We start from the raw sequence: 13,607 nt of genomic DNA, 5'->3' as shown, positions 1-13,607 counted from the left end.
TATCTTAGGAGGCCCACAACTGCACTGTAGGATAACACATGATATAAATAAATCAGAATAAATGCAGTTGTGCAAAACACATTTGAAAGTGCCAAGCAGCAAAAGACCAAGAATATCAATCATTCGGGGAAGGGGGTAGATGGAGGTGGCCATGATGAGAGAAGATTTCTGGGAGAGGGTTTAAACACACCTAGGAACACTTGAGCCACTCAGACTGGCTGCTGCCAGGCAGCAGTGAAACTGCCCTGTAGGAGATAATTCAGACTTTGGAAAGGAGTGGTTAAAAGCTTGAGGTCAAAACTGATGGTACAAAGGCAGATGTGTTCTTAACAGAAAACCTTCTTGTTGGCTGTGAGTGACTTCTCTTCCAGTCCAGTTTGTACAGCAGGGGCAGTGGGTTTCTTCCCTTCAGCCTAAACAGGAGAAGAGTTTATTTAATCTATTACAGGCTGTCCAAAGAGAGCTGAGACCAAATGACTTTCCTCTCCTCATCCTCCTCTGCCTCAGAAGGTGCAAGGATAAAACGCCAGATTTCAAAAGTGGTTCAATTACTGACAGTTCCTGTAATGCTCCCAGTCTCAGCTGCCCTCCTAACACCAGGGTGTAATTATCCTTGTACTTCATTGGAGGTTCAGGAGAGCTTATTAGCTTGCTCTATTGTTGTATAATTCAGGAGTTCAGTTCAGGCTTCCTTAACAGCCTTTTCTCTGCTTTTGGTCCAAAAGACGCTTTTCCAAATGGTCCGTTTTGGCAAAAAAAAATCAGGATGGAGGGAGGGCTGCAGACAGCAGTGCAAGTTGCAAGGCTAGATACCCAGGAACAGGGAGACCGGGTCCTAGTCCTGCTCTGCTGCTAATTCACTGGGTGATGTCAGGCAAGAAGCTGCCTCTCTGGGCACCAGTTTCCTTCCTCATCAATGTGAAGGCAGAACTGGGTCAGCACTTCCCAAAGTGTGTTCCCTGGAACACTGTCTCTCAAGATGTTTCTGCAGAAAATGGTTATTTAATGACCATAGTCTTAAATAACTTCTGGAAATGCTGTGTACCAGGCCTGCCTGTGGTGTGAGTAATAGATGGCTTCACTAAGTGTCTGCCCCAGCAGCCTTCTGGTTTATTACTTTAATACTACATTTCCCAAACTCCTTTGTACTAGAGTCCAGATATGACTTGGGCTCCCAGTAAGATGCATTTGTGCACCTGGGATTGAAATAACTGGACAGGGAGACATCCATTTAAATGGCATGGTATATGGTCATGGTGGCAACTTCCTGAATGCCTGGTTTCCTGACTGTGCCTGGGTTCCCTTAGCAAGCCAGGTCTCTGCTGTGGTTCTGAAAGTTTTCCCTGGAGGCCCACTATGGAGCTTGCTTTGTTAGTGCTCAGCAATATTGTAAGTTCCCAGCTCCCTGTATCAAATCCCTGGCTAATTAAAATGACCAGAGTGATTCTGTTACCTGAAGCTGAGTTTGACTGAGGCATAGCCTCTTGGGTATTCACAAGAAACATAAAACCTGTTAAATGTTCTAAGATTTTTGGCAGTAAAGAAACCTATTATTTTACCCAGTATGTTTCAAACTGAATGAGTTTATATACACAGGTCTACATCTTATGTTGACTATTCTTATACATTTTATACTTCAAACACTCATTCTGTTAAAATTCATCATGGAAAGCATATATTTTTTCTTTATGTCTAGCAGTATGTATTTTTCTTCATTGTCTTTGAGAGGGTAAAGAGAATGAAAATATTTATCTTTTAAAACACTGCAAGTTCTGATCCTCACTTTGCTTCCAGATATAGGTTATGCAGCTGAGGGATTGATGGAGATACATGTTCATGATCCTTCTGCTCCCCATTCTACCTCTCACTTCTTTGTAAGGATTCATTCTCCTGTACATTGTGTGACTCCTTGGATCTACGGAGAGGTCCAAGACTCTGAGTGGTTATCAAACACCCCTGGTGATTCTGGTGCAGTTGATGTGTGCTCCTCCACTCTTTCAGAATAACTGCCCAGGTCTCAGAATGAGATGTCCATGAACAGATGCTCATGGCTGTCTTCTGAGAAGCCCTTTCCCAGCCGCATAGAACTTCAGCCTGAGAGCAGCTATCTTGGCTGCCCCTCCTTCTTCAGCAGCCAACACATTAAGCTCAGTTACAAGAGGAATATTTTAACCCCTTGTATCAGACATTTTGCCTTTGAGTCAGTCACACCCCAGGGAAGCTGGATCCCTTTCTTTTCTCTCTGCATTTATGACATGTTGTAATGCTTCCATCATTATCTTCCTGGAGTATCTCTAAATGTCTCTCTTAGGTGAGGATATGAGATCTTTGAGGGCAAGGTCTATGTCTCAATCATCTGTGATTCCCTAGGGTTTAGAACATCATCTTGCACAGAGTACACTATTATTATCCATTTTATTTATTTATTTTTAACATTCAGACTCATTCTTCTTCTAATATGGTTACTGTCTCAGGACATTGGAAGAGGGAAAGAGGAATAGAAACTTCTAGTCCAGGAAGCCTTGGAATGAAGAACAAACAGCAAATTGTTTTCCTCTCCTTCTCCCCAGTTCCAGTTCTTAGAAGTCTCTTGCCTGCATACATATTTGTGTTGTCTCTTTGTTTTGTGGCACTTTCAAAGGCAAGACTGCCTGGCTGAACAATGTGGACTCAACCTGAGTGCATTTTCTAAATGTGCAAGATGTGCTATGCTCCCAGGCCTTTGAGGACTGCTGTGTGTATTCCCTAAGAATATAACTTATCTGTGCTTCTATCAAATTATATATTGTCTGAGCCATCTGGGCACAGGGGAATATTACATTGATTGATAGGTTTGGTGGGATAGCAAAATTTTGCTAGATTTCAATTATTGCTGTGTTCTGCTGGGCCCAGGCCATTGGAGTGTGATTTACAGCAAAACACGTGTTTTGATCAGGGCCACTAGCTAAGCTGAGTGTTTGGGGGACTCTAAAGAGCTGTAACATCTTCATCACAATTCAGTGTAAATGGCTAAGGAGTTTGAAGAGACGGTTGTTCCCCTCAGGGAACGTTTCCTCTTGGTACTACTTTTCTGTCATGTGTTCCCCAGAGACTACTGCATGGTACTACATGCTTCACGCTGACTGCCACTCTGGCCCTCCAGGCTGAGGCAGTTAAAGTTGGTATTTGGATGTGTTCTCTTAGGAAAAATCACTCATGAGAGTTTCAGGAGCAAAGGCTGAGCAAAACCATGGACCTTATGGGGTTAGAGCCAAGAGGGACTTAGGAGATAAAATAATTCAACACTGTCATTTGATAGGTAAGAAACCTGAGACCCAAAGACATATATGTAAACTTGGAAGCCAGCACTCTTTTCTGAATACCACCAGGACCCTCCAGGAGTTTTTGATTTTTATTTCTAGGAATAATCAGAGAAGGAACTTAAATCATGCTTCCTACATACCTCCTCTAAATTTCTCCAAATGCTTTTTAAAAAAATGAACAATTGATCTGTGATGTTGGCCCATGTAAGGGAGGCATCCTCCCCTATCGGGTTGCCTGAGGATGCCCCCACTCTGATACAGCATCTGGCTCTGACGTAACGCCGGATTTCAAAGTGAATAGTTTTCGAAGTGTAGTCCCTGACCCGCAGCATTAACATCACCTGGAATATTGTTAGAAAAGCAAACTCTCAAACTCCACTCAAGACCTACCAAGTCATAAACTTAGAGGTGGTCCCAGCTCTCTGAATTTTAACAAGCCTTCCAGGTAACTCTCATGCATGCTCAAGTTTGAGAACCACTGAACAATCCTGGCATCTCCTTACACAATGTGATTTTAGGAGCAATTAGACTACTCCCCATTCTCCAAAAGACCCTGCCTTCTGCCTGCTGTTGCCTGGAACTTCCACTCTTTAGATTTATATATTTGGATTAAGACTTCTAGCTCTAGGATATCCTGGAATATAAAGCGTGTTGAACCTTCGAATCCTTCACATATCAGTTTGTACAACCTTAACAACATTTTCTTTAAGATTAGATTTTGATAGAATGTATTTATAATGTATTTATAGCTTGCTTGTAACTGAAACCTATTGAAGCTAGTGGTAAAGAAACAGTGGGCGAATTCAGTATAATGGAAGTGGGGGTTGTCTACCAGGGACTGGAATGCCCACAGTCATCCTGCTTGTCTCCTGTCTCTGCTCTGTTCTAGGAACCCGTTTTGTTCTCCCTTCTTGCTCAACACTGGCTTTCTCTGCTTCTCAGTCCCATGGGAGAAGCTGGCTACAGGCTGCAGCTCTCAGATGGAACAGGTCCAGCCACCAGGAAAGAGCCTGTGTATCTCTCCCAGTCTCAGTTCTAAGTTTCAGAAAGGGGATTTCAGCCCAGGTAGGATCAGCTCTTCACCTAAAGTCAATTACCTGTGTGTTGGGTGCAGGAACATGGCCTTTGGGAACCCCACACTTGTAATGGTGTGGATGGTAAATGGATAGTTTTCTGAGAACAGGGGATGGCTGGAAGTTAACCTGATAGACAGAGTTTGAGGACCCTGAATTGGAAGGAAATTTTCTGTTGAAAGGTGGAGAGGACATGGAAAAGGGAAAGAGAACAGGGGAATACAAAGAGTGAATTTACCAGATGATAGTTATAAAGGTCAGTGTTTGCTATGGATTAACTTGTGTCCCCCTCCCTGCCCCCTCAAAAGATATGCTGAAGTCCCAATCTCTGGTACCTCAGGATGTGACCTTATTTGAGCATGGGGTCATTTCAGATGTCATGAGTTAAGGTAAGATGAGATCATATTGGAGAAAGGTGGGTCCTTAATCCAACATGACTGGTGTCCTTATAAGAAGAGGGAATTTTGGACACAGACACAGACACCAAAGGAAGACAATTATATGAAGCTGGAGGCAGAGATTCTAGTGTGGCCACAAGTCAAGGAACGTGTGGGGCTACCAAAAGCTAGAAGAAGCAAGGAAGACTTCTTCCCTGGACTCTTCAGAGAGAGTAGGGCCCTGCCAATACCTTGATTTCAGACCTCTACTTCCAGAAATCTGAGATAATAAATTTCTGTTGTTTGAAGCCATCCACTGTGTGGTACTTTGTTATGGCAGCCCTAGGGAGTTAAAACAGTGTTCTTTAGCCCTTCCATGCCTACTGACCTGCCGCCCTGCCCTATATTCTAAGTGCCATAATACTACAAGCAGTGGATGGTAATCGCAAGATTATAAACAAATAACAACCCAAATAGATTTGCATTGGTAAAGGCTATTCTGGCTCTGTGTGCATATTGGATTGTGGAGAGGAATGAACGGTGCAAGGTTCTTACTGTGCACTCGTGTGATGTTGTCTTGTCAGTGGGCACCAACCCTTGTTGGGCATCTATGATGATAATTGTATTTGGTAAAATGCAATTCTTGGATGACTTAGAGGCTTAAAATTCAATGTGTCTGAAAACCATCTCATGGTGTTCTTCAATGCCACTCTCCTCCCATAAAATCCCAAACCTGGGTTGCATGTCTTGGCAAATAGCACGAACATGCATTTGCTTTTGCAATCCAGAGTCCATGAATTTCTTTCTGTCTCTCACCTCCCACTGTAAATCCTTCACCAAAGGTGTCTATTTCCCCCCCCAAATAGTCCTCAAATCCATCATATCTCTCCATCTCTGTCGCCGCCACCTGCCCAAGCCACCTCTTGCCCAGAGGACCACTGCCTCTTCTCTCATGTAGTCACCCCCACTCCGCCCACTCCCCTCCAATCTGATCTTCACACCAGAGTGATTTTTTCAAAATGCCCATTTGATCGGGTCACCTTCCTGCATTACAACTCTCTTTGCTCTCAAGATCAGACAGAATTTGTTGACATGGCCTCCAAGCCCCTTCAATGTCTAGTTTTTAAACCTCCCTCAGCCTCATCTCTCTCTGCTCTAGTCACAGTGAATTCTCTGAGTCCGCTGACTGCATGGAACTTCTCTTGCTACAGGACTTTTTCTCTGCTGTCCCCTCTGCTCAAAATACTCTGCTCTATTCTTTTCACTTAGTTAACTTATATTCCTACATCATCTCTCTGTTCAAGGCTCACTTCCTCAAGGAGCCTCTTCTGACTTCTTCAAGCAGGTTGAATCCTTTTAGAGCATCTTTCAGCTCCATGTTAGTGTTTATTGCCATTGCAAATTTGTATTTATCTCAGTTCAGTATTTTCTCTTTCACCCACTAGATTGCAAGCTCCATGAAGGAAGTAACTGTTTTTTGTCTTTTTTTTTCACCATGTATCCCAGATCCTCATAGAACCTCAATGGTATTTGTCGAATGAAAAGTGACTAAATAAATACATATCAAATGGTGTTTTTTGGGGCTTCCCTGGTGGCGCAGTGGTTGAGAGTCCGCCTGCCGATGCAGGGGACACGGGTTCGTGCCCCGGTCTGGGAAGATCCCACATGCCGCGGAGTGGCTGGGCCCGTGAGCCATGGCCGCTGAGCCTGCGCGTCTGGAGCCTGTGCTCCACAACGGGAGAGGCCACAACAGTGAGAGGCCCACATACCGCAAAAAAAAAAAAAAAAAAAAAAAAAAAATGGTGTTTTTTGTTGAATATCTAATATGGACCAGGCACTTTACACATTTTAACCCAGGCTTTATCAGAACCTGGAAAACTAGTATTTTTTTTAATTTAAAGATAAGAAAAACTTCAGCTCAGAGACATGAATTTGTCAAAGATAATAGAGTTGATAAGTGGTGTCTATCCAGGATTAAAATCCAGGTCTATCTGTTTCTGCAGGTGGTGCCATTTCTAATATATCAGAATGTTAAGGCTAGAGGGTATCTGGAAAACATATGGGAACACTGTCAAAAACACGGTCATCCTGCTGAGAAGGAAGCTGAGATACAAAGTTAAGAAAATAAAAATGCATATAAATTCACATAGAGCATCCACAACAGAGCACAGATAGAAACTAAACCTCTCTTGACTGTGTTTATTCTATTATCATGGGTCATTTTAACCCTTTGAGAAAGAGTAGGAGAAGTAACTTAACAGACAGTATTTTGTACCACCCACAATTGCCAAAGATGGCCACCCAGGTCAGGGTCATAGCTGAATTATACTTGTAGCAAGGAATTCTGGCAGACTTCGGGGTCTAGGGATTGCAGAGGGAGGGAGGGAGAGAGAAAAGGAGGGGAAAGGGGTGGAGGGAGGGAGCATGACTGAATGGTAAATAAAACCAGTTTTCTTGATGCTGATTTTCTTGTTACTTAATATAAAGCCATAATCATTACCATAGCAACATACTCACGGCACACAACATGAATATGTAGATTCCCTAGGGGAAAATGGAAGAAACTGTACATGTGTGAAACTTTACTTAAAAAGAGAAAAAGCTTGTATAATTCCAGTCCATGGTTGCATAAACAGGGTTTTTCATCCATGTAGATGATTATTCCACTGAATCTATGACAGCCAGAAGTAAATGATGTGCTCACTGAGGCCATAGAAAAATAACCAATAATTGGTGTGTGTGTGTGTGTGTGTGTGTGTGTGTATGAGAACGAGAGAGAGGAGAGAGTGAGAGAGAGTAAGACAGAGAAAAAGAGAAAGAGAAAGACAGCAACAGAGAAAGAAATCATAGAATCATAGATGTGGACATTTCTGGAGGGAAATCCACTTAAATAGTGGCCTCCTTTCAGGATTCAAGTTTCCAAAGTGATTATTGAAATACTTGTGTCATTGATGCTCCAGAGATTACCAGAGTGGAAACTACCTTGTAGGTTGTGGACCACTCAGGGAAAATAGAGCACTGCGGTTCTAGAATTTCCATAGAGGAATGGTTTAGAGTGACCATCCGGTAAGAAGGTTGGGGTGGGTCTGGTACCCATGGGGATACCCAGAATATTTGAAGTCTCATCATGGTTTTTACTTCAATTACATTTTTACTGAGTTAGAGATGGGAGTATGATAAAAGTCCCCCAAGCCACTCTTTGGCACTGCCACCGAGAAGAGTCCTCCAGTTCTCCACTTCACCCCACCCCGGAAGACTGACGACAAGGTCTGTGGTTTGGATGCTGCTCTCTGTTTAGATGGTTCTGGATCTCAGCCTGATATCCCAGGTGAGGAGGGGGCTGCCATACCTCAGCTGAGGTCTAAGTAATGAGCACCAGAGACCAGCCTGGATTTCCTGGAAGGGTCCCAGTTCCAAATCCTCTCCCGGGACTCCATAAGTAATTGTTAGATTGGATATGTTTATTATTTCTTCAGAAACCATTGTGTCTAGAAACATACACATGGTGATCCTCATTCTGGCTGACTCTGTTTTAATGTTTTCTATCTCTCACTATGTCACTTCCTCTACACCCACATAAACACAAAGGTATCTCTACCTGCTTACCTACTAGCTACCTATATCTTCATGTCTATCTATCTAGCTAGTTGTCTTTATTGAAATATAGGTGTGAGTGTGTGTGTCTATTTATACATCTCTTACTATAAACACATATACGTATATGGGGGGGGAAACAGCCAACAAGCAATAACTAAAATAAACAAGTTACAACAAAAGGTACACAAGAATTAGGGTGGAGCAACTGGAATGGGGGTGGAGCAGGTTGCAATTGTAAATAAGGTGATCAGGAACGTCCTCAGTGAAGTGACACCTAACTAGGAGTGTGTATTATCCAGGAGAGGCTCCTAAGTCTCAGAGCAAATGGGAACTGTTTGGTTTAAGTTACATGATTTTTCCATTGCCTGACTTTCATTGAGTTGCTGCAAGTCTCAGGACACCCAGCATTGTTAGATCAGTTCTTGAAAGGGCAGAAGTTTGCCTGAAAAAAGCCAGATCCTAAGTTAATCAGAAAGGGTCTGGAAAGAGCCAGCCTTTAGTTTAAAAAGTGAAGAACCAGACTAGGAAGATCAAGACCAGATCCTGATGACAGGTTGGCGTCAGCTTGGAGGCGTGAAGAAATTGGACAATTTATGGTCAGCCTGTGAGGTTGCATCATAATTCCCTGTCTGCACAAGAGCTCTGGTGGAGGGGGGATGAATTGGGAGGTTGGGATTGACATATATACACTAATAGGTATAAAATAGATAAGTAATAAGAACCTGTTGTATAAAAAAAGAAATAAATCAATTCAAAAAACAAAAACAAACAGACAAGAAAAGAGCTCCAGGGAAAGAATAAATATGTTTTCTGGTTCTATTTTCAGTTTATGTTGCTCTCTTTTTTATGAATTTCAGACTCTTTAAAGATATTCTTTAGGGGCTTTTGTTTCCAAACACAAACTAGAGATGATACTGGAATTTCACAGATAAAGTGGGTGAAAGAAGGGCTCACCCTGTCCAAAATCCTGGGAACAATTATTTTGATTAACCAGCTAACTGTAAAGTGGGGAAAACACATAAACAAGATGGGCCCTGGAAAGTGCAAATGGTTTGACCACATCCTGTCAAAGTGGAGATGATACAAAGAAGATGGAATCATTTACTGTTTGTAAGAAAGTATTCTAAACTGAAGAAGCTGATTCATAGATGCTATCACTACCCGGTAAACACATTAAAAATCAAATACAGATTGTATTACACATACTATCTACAATGATAAAATGCAGAAATTGTCAACAGCTTAAAAAAGTTCTAGTCACTTGTATTAATTCTCATTCTCACCTTATCTTATTTCTCTTAGTCTCAGTGTTGTTTCTTTTAGGTCTTGAACACTGAGGCTTTTGAAAATTTTTCTGATTTTATTTAAGGATGATTGCATTGCAGGAAATCCTTCAGTCGCTTCCAAATTTCTTTAGGATAAAATTCCTTTAGGCTGAACTAAATGGCTTATAAAATATTACAAAGTCCTTTTGATCTGTCCCCTGCTTACCTCTCCAAATTTATCTTCTGTTGCTCTCCCACAGTCATTCTCCTGGCTGCCAGAATAACCTCATGCATCTCCCTGAATAATTCACACTGTTCTATGCAGCAGTATCTTTGCTCATTATAGATCCTCTGCCTAGAATATGCTTCCTACTCTCACTTACTAGGCTAGATTTGTCACTTCCTCATAGTTCTCCTAACCTTTTTTATCCTCTAGGCTATGTTGAGTTGTTGAGCCTCACAGTACCCTGCATAACTCTCTCATGGCCAGTTTGTCATGTAATGGTTGCCTTTTTTGTTTTCTTATGCTATAAAGTAAGAATTTCTTGAGGACAAAGTTGAAATGAACTTATACCACAGCTTCTAGAATAGGATTGTAGTGCCCAGCATATATGGTGGATCACTGTGTGTGTGTGTGTGTGTGTGTGTATGTGTGTGTGTGTGTGTGTGACAGAAAGACAGAGAGAGACAGGGAGACAGAGTGAGATAAAGTTTGAATTAAAGCACTGAAGGTCTCAAATATTGCAATATCCATAAGCAAAGGAAGGAAAACTTGGCAACTTCTTGGCAATCATTTAACTAATGCTGGTATCAGAGATGAGGCTTAATAAGTCATAACCATTATTATAAGAAGGAATTTTCCAACCTCAGCAGTTCATTATGAGCAGTTACTGGGTCGTACTGTCTTCTCCATAACCCTTCAGGGGACAGATAGATTTGGCAGGGAGGGAGAGATAAATAGCTTTTTGATTTCATTTACTTCCACAGTTTTTTAACACTGTATCCCCACAACTTCAAATCACTGTTCTATAAGTGGAATTGATCAAATTGTATCATGGCAGAATATTTTGCCTTTGATCTAAGATGGACCAGCTAACAACATTATCTGTATGTGTGCAAGGCTATTTTGTGTCCAAATTATGAAGCAGGTGGAATCTGTGATTAAAGGACACACATCTGGCCCTGGCTCCTCTGTCTAGTGCTCCACCCCATACCCGATTTTCCCAGGCTCCTGGTTCCCCACCACTGTGCCCAGTGTAAAGCAGGCATCCATCCCTCCACCACTGCCCATCACTTCCTATCTTGTCTCCTTTCAGTGCTGTTAGCTGACTTGCTAATCTATATTGACCTAATTCTTGTTAGGCTGTCAATGCCATAGCTTCATAGAAACTTAGAGTTCTAATCCTTAGAGGGGGTTTAATGCAATCCCTTCATTTTGCAGAGAAGAGATGGAAGGTGGAGAGATAGAAGATCACCAGCTCAAAGTCATGGAGCTGACGGAGGCAGAACTAGCAACTGGGCTCTCCCGGACCTCACAGCATCGCCCCTCGGAGCTGGGCTCAAACCCCCACTCAGCCACTTACTGCTCACATGGTTGTTGAAAACCACTTAAGCTTCCAGAGCCTCTGCCTTGTTCTCCCTCAAAACTAGAAAATGAGAGCTTCCACCTGACAGCATTGCTATGAGGATTAAATAAGGGAATAGATATAATGGACTTCGCACAGTCTCTGACATGTAGTAAACACTTATATGCTGAACAGTTTATTAGAGCCGGATGCCGGGGGAGGTGTTGGAGCAGGCTGACCCTTTTAGTTTTTAGATCTGCCAATTGGCATACCCGATTTTGACCACTTACCGTGCACTTGGCTCATAGGTCTTTCAAGATCAAGCGAATGTTCCTAACCATTCACGTTTTGGTTATCCGCGTTTGGCCTTCTTGAGAGAGAGAAGCCACTTCATCCTCCTCGCTGTCATTCGTCACCTCTCCTGCCAGATCCCGGCTCTGGACAGTTGCTAGTGGAGTTGGAGCCGTCTCTGTGCAGGGTTTCAGCAGAATGCTCAAGGGGGCAGTGTGGTCATGCCGAAGAAGGCAGCCTCGCCTCGAGGAAAGCCTTGGCCATTTTCGCATGAAAGTGTTTACCCTGGAAATTAAATTATATTTGGGATTTTTGGTTTCCCCTCCCCCACCCCCGCCGTGGGAGGTTTCGGAAAGTTACTGTGGTGACAGTTGCAATCAGAAGGCTGTCAGCATTTCAGCTCTGCACCGGGAGGCCCTGCAGGCTCCTTCAGCGCCCCGGCCACTAGGGACCCTGTGCACGTGGGGGAGGACCCTGTGCACGTGGGGAAACCCTGTCCCCGTGGGGGGTTGGGCCTCCAGCGGTCACTGGCTCCACACTCCCTCTACACACATTCTCCCATCTTCAGCCAATTTTGGATCAACAGCTGAGCGTGAATTTCAAACTTAAGTTGGATAGTTGGAGAGTTGTTTTTGTTTGCGTATGTGTTTTCCAAAATATTTCTGAAAGTAACTCTTAAAATGCTCCCAGTTTATCCATGGATTCATGAATATTCATAGCTTCTTCCTGTTGGTAGGCTCAAGATTTCTTCTCTGTCAAATGAGGCATTAGATAAGTTCCCAGCTCTGGTGTTCCAGAGTTCTAGGCATTCAAGAATATAGAGAAATCTATGAAAAAGATCCAACCCTTGGGAAATTCCTCTTTTCTTTGTGGTTTCACCCAACTAAGCCAGTTACTCAACACTCTTGGTAACTTGAAGATTAACAATTCCTGTTCTCCAGGGATCCTACATAATTAATCATTATTCACCACCAAATAAATACTTAATGGCCCTTGATCTGTGTCAAGGACTGAGCTAAGGTCATTCATACCAAGTGGTGAAGAAAACAGATACCATCCCTACCCTCACGAAGCTTGAAGATTAGTGGGGATACAGACACTACACAAATAATCACACAGAGAGAGAAAGTAATTACAGAGTGAGAGGAATACTGGGCAGGAAAAATAAAGGGCAATGAAGATCAAGTATAAAAGGACCTAATTTAGAATTGAGTCAAGGAATGAGGAAGTGCTGTTTTAGTTAAGACCGGGAGGTATGTGGGAGTAGCATATTATGTGTAAAAACCAGAGGTTGAAACCAAATTATTGACTTAGAATGGTAACAGTGACACCATATTTTGGCATCCAAGGAAGAAATTAACCCATTCTAATTTTCAGTGAATACTGGTAGCAAAGTCCATGATATTGCCTGCAGATAATTTGAATTGTCAGAAACTCAGATCATCCTGCAATGAGAATAACTTCTGAGGACATCTGATTCAACTCTCTTCTAATTTAGGAATCTCCTCAAAAACATGCTAAATAATTATCAAGTTTCTGCCAGGGAATCCAGTCAGTTTTTCCACTTTTAACTGTTCAACTTTTTCCTTCCATTGATTTCTTAGATTTCTCCTTACTTGGATTTCCCTTCCTAGACAGGGAAATAAATTTTTGTTTTCATTATTCATTGATATATCTCAACTGTCAAGAACAGTGCCTGGAATACAGTAACTTCTCAAACCTTATTTATTGAATGAATTAATTGAGACAAAATAGGCTTCCCTAAACTTTGGCTCATGGGCTGTAGTTCTGCTCTCTAGAAGAGCAAAGAACAAATTTAACATCTCATATAAGGATAGTCATACAATCATTTGAAAATAGCTCTCGTTTTCCAGTTCTTTTCTCTCTGTTAAATATTCCCATGGATGTAGCATTGAGACTTTCACACTTTTGATGACTAATTTGGATCCAATTAGGCATGATAATTGAAAAATGTGAATCTACTTTTTTATATTATCATATATCCATCGTTCCTCTAATTTTTTACATGGGTATGTTTCTTTCTTTAACCCTTCACATACCCCATGTTATTGTTCTTGGAAGATATAGTGTTTTATTACAAATTGAAGTTTTGCAGTAACCCTGCATCAAGAAAGTC

This window comes from Hyperoodon ampullatus (genome assembly GCF_949752795.1).
Source record: "Hyperoodon ampullatus genome assembly, chromosome: 19".
NCBI lineage: Eukaryota > Metazoa > Chordata > Mammalia > Artiodactyla > Ziphiidae > Hyperoodon > Hyperoodon ampullatus.
This window is presented reverse-complemented; position numbering follows the sequence as displayed.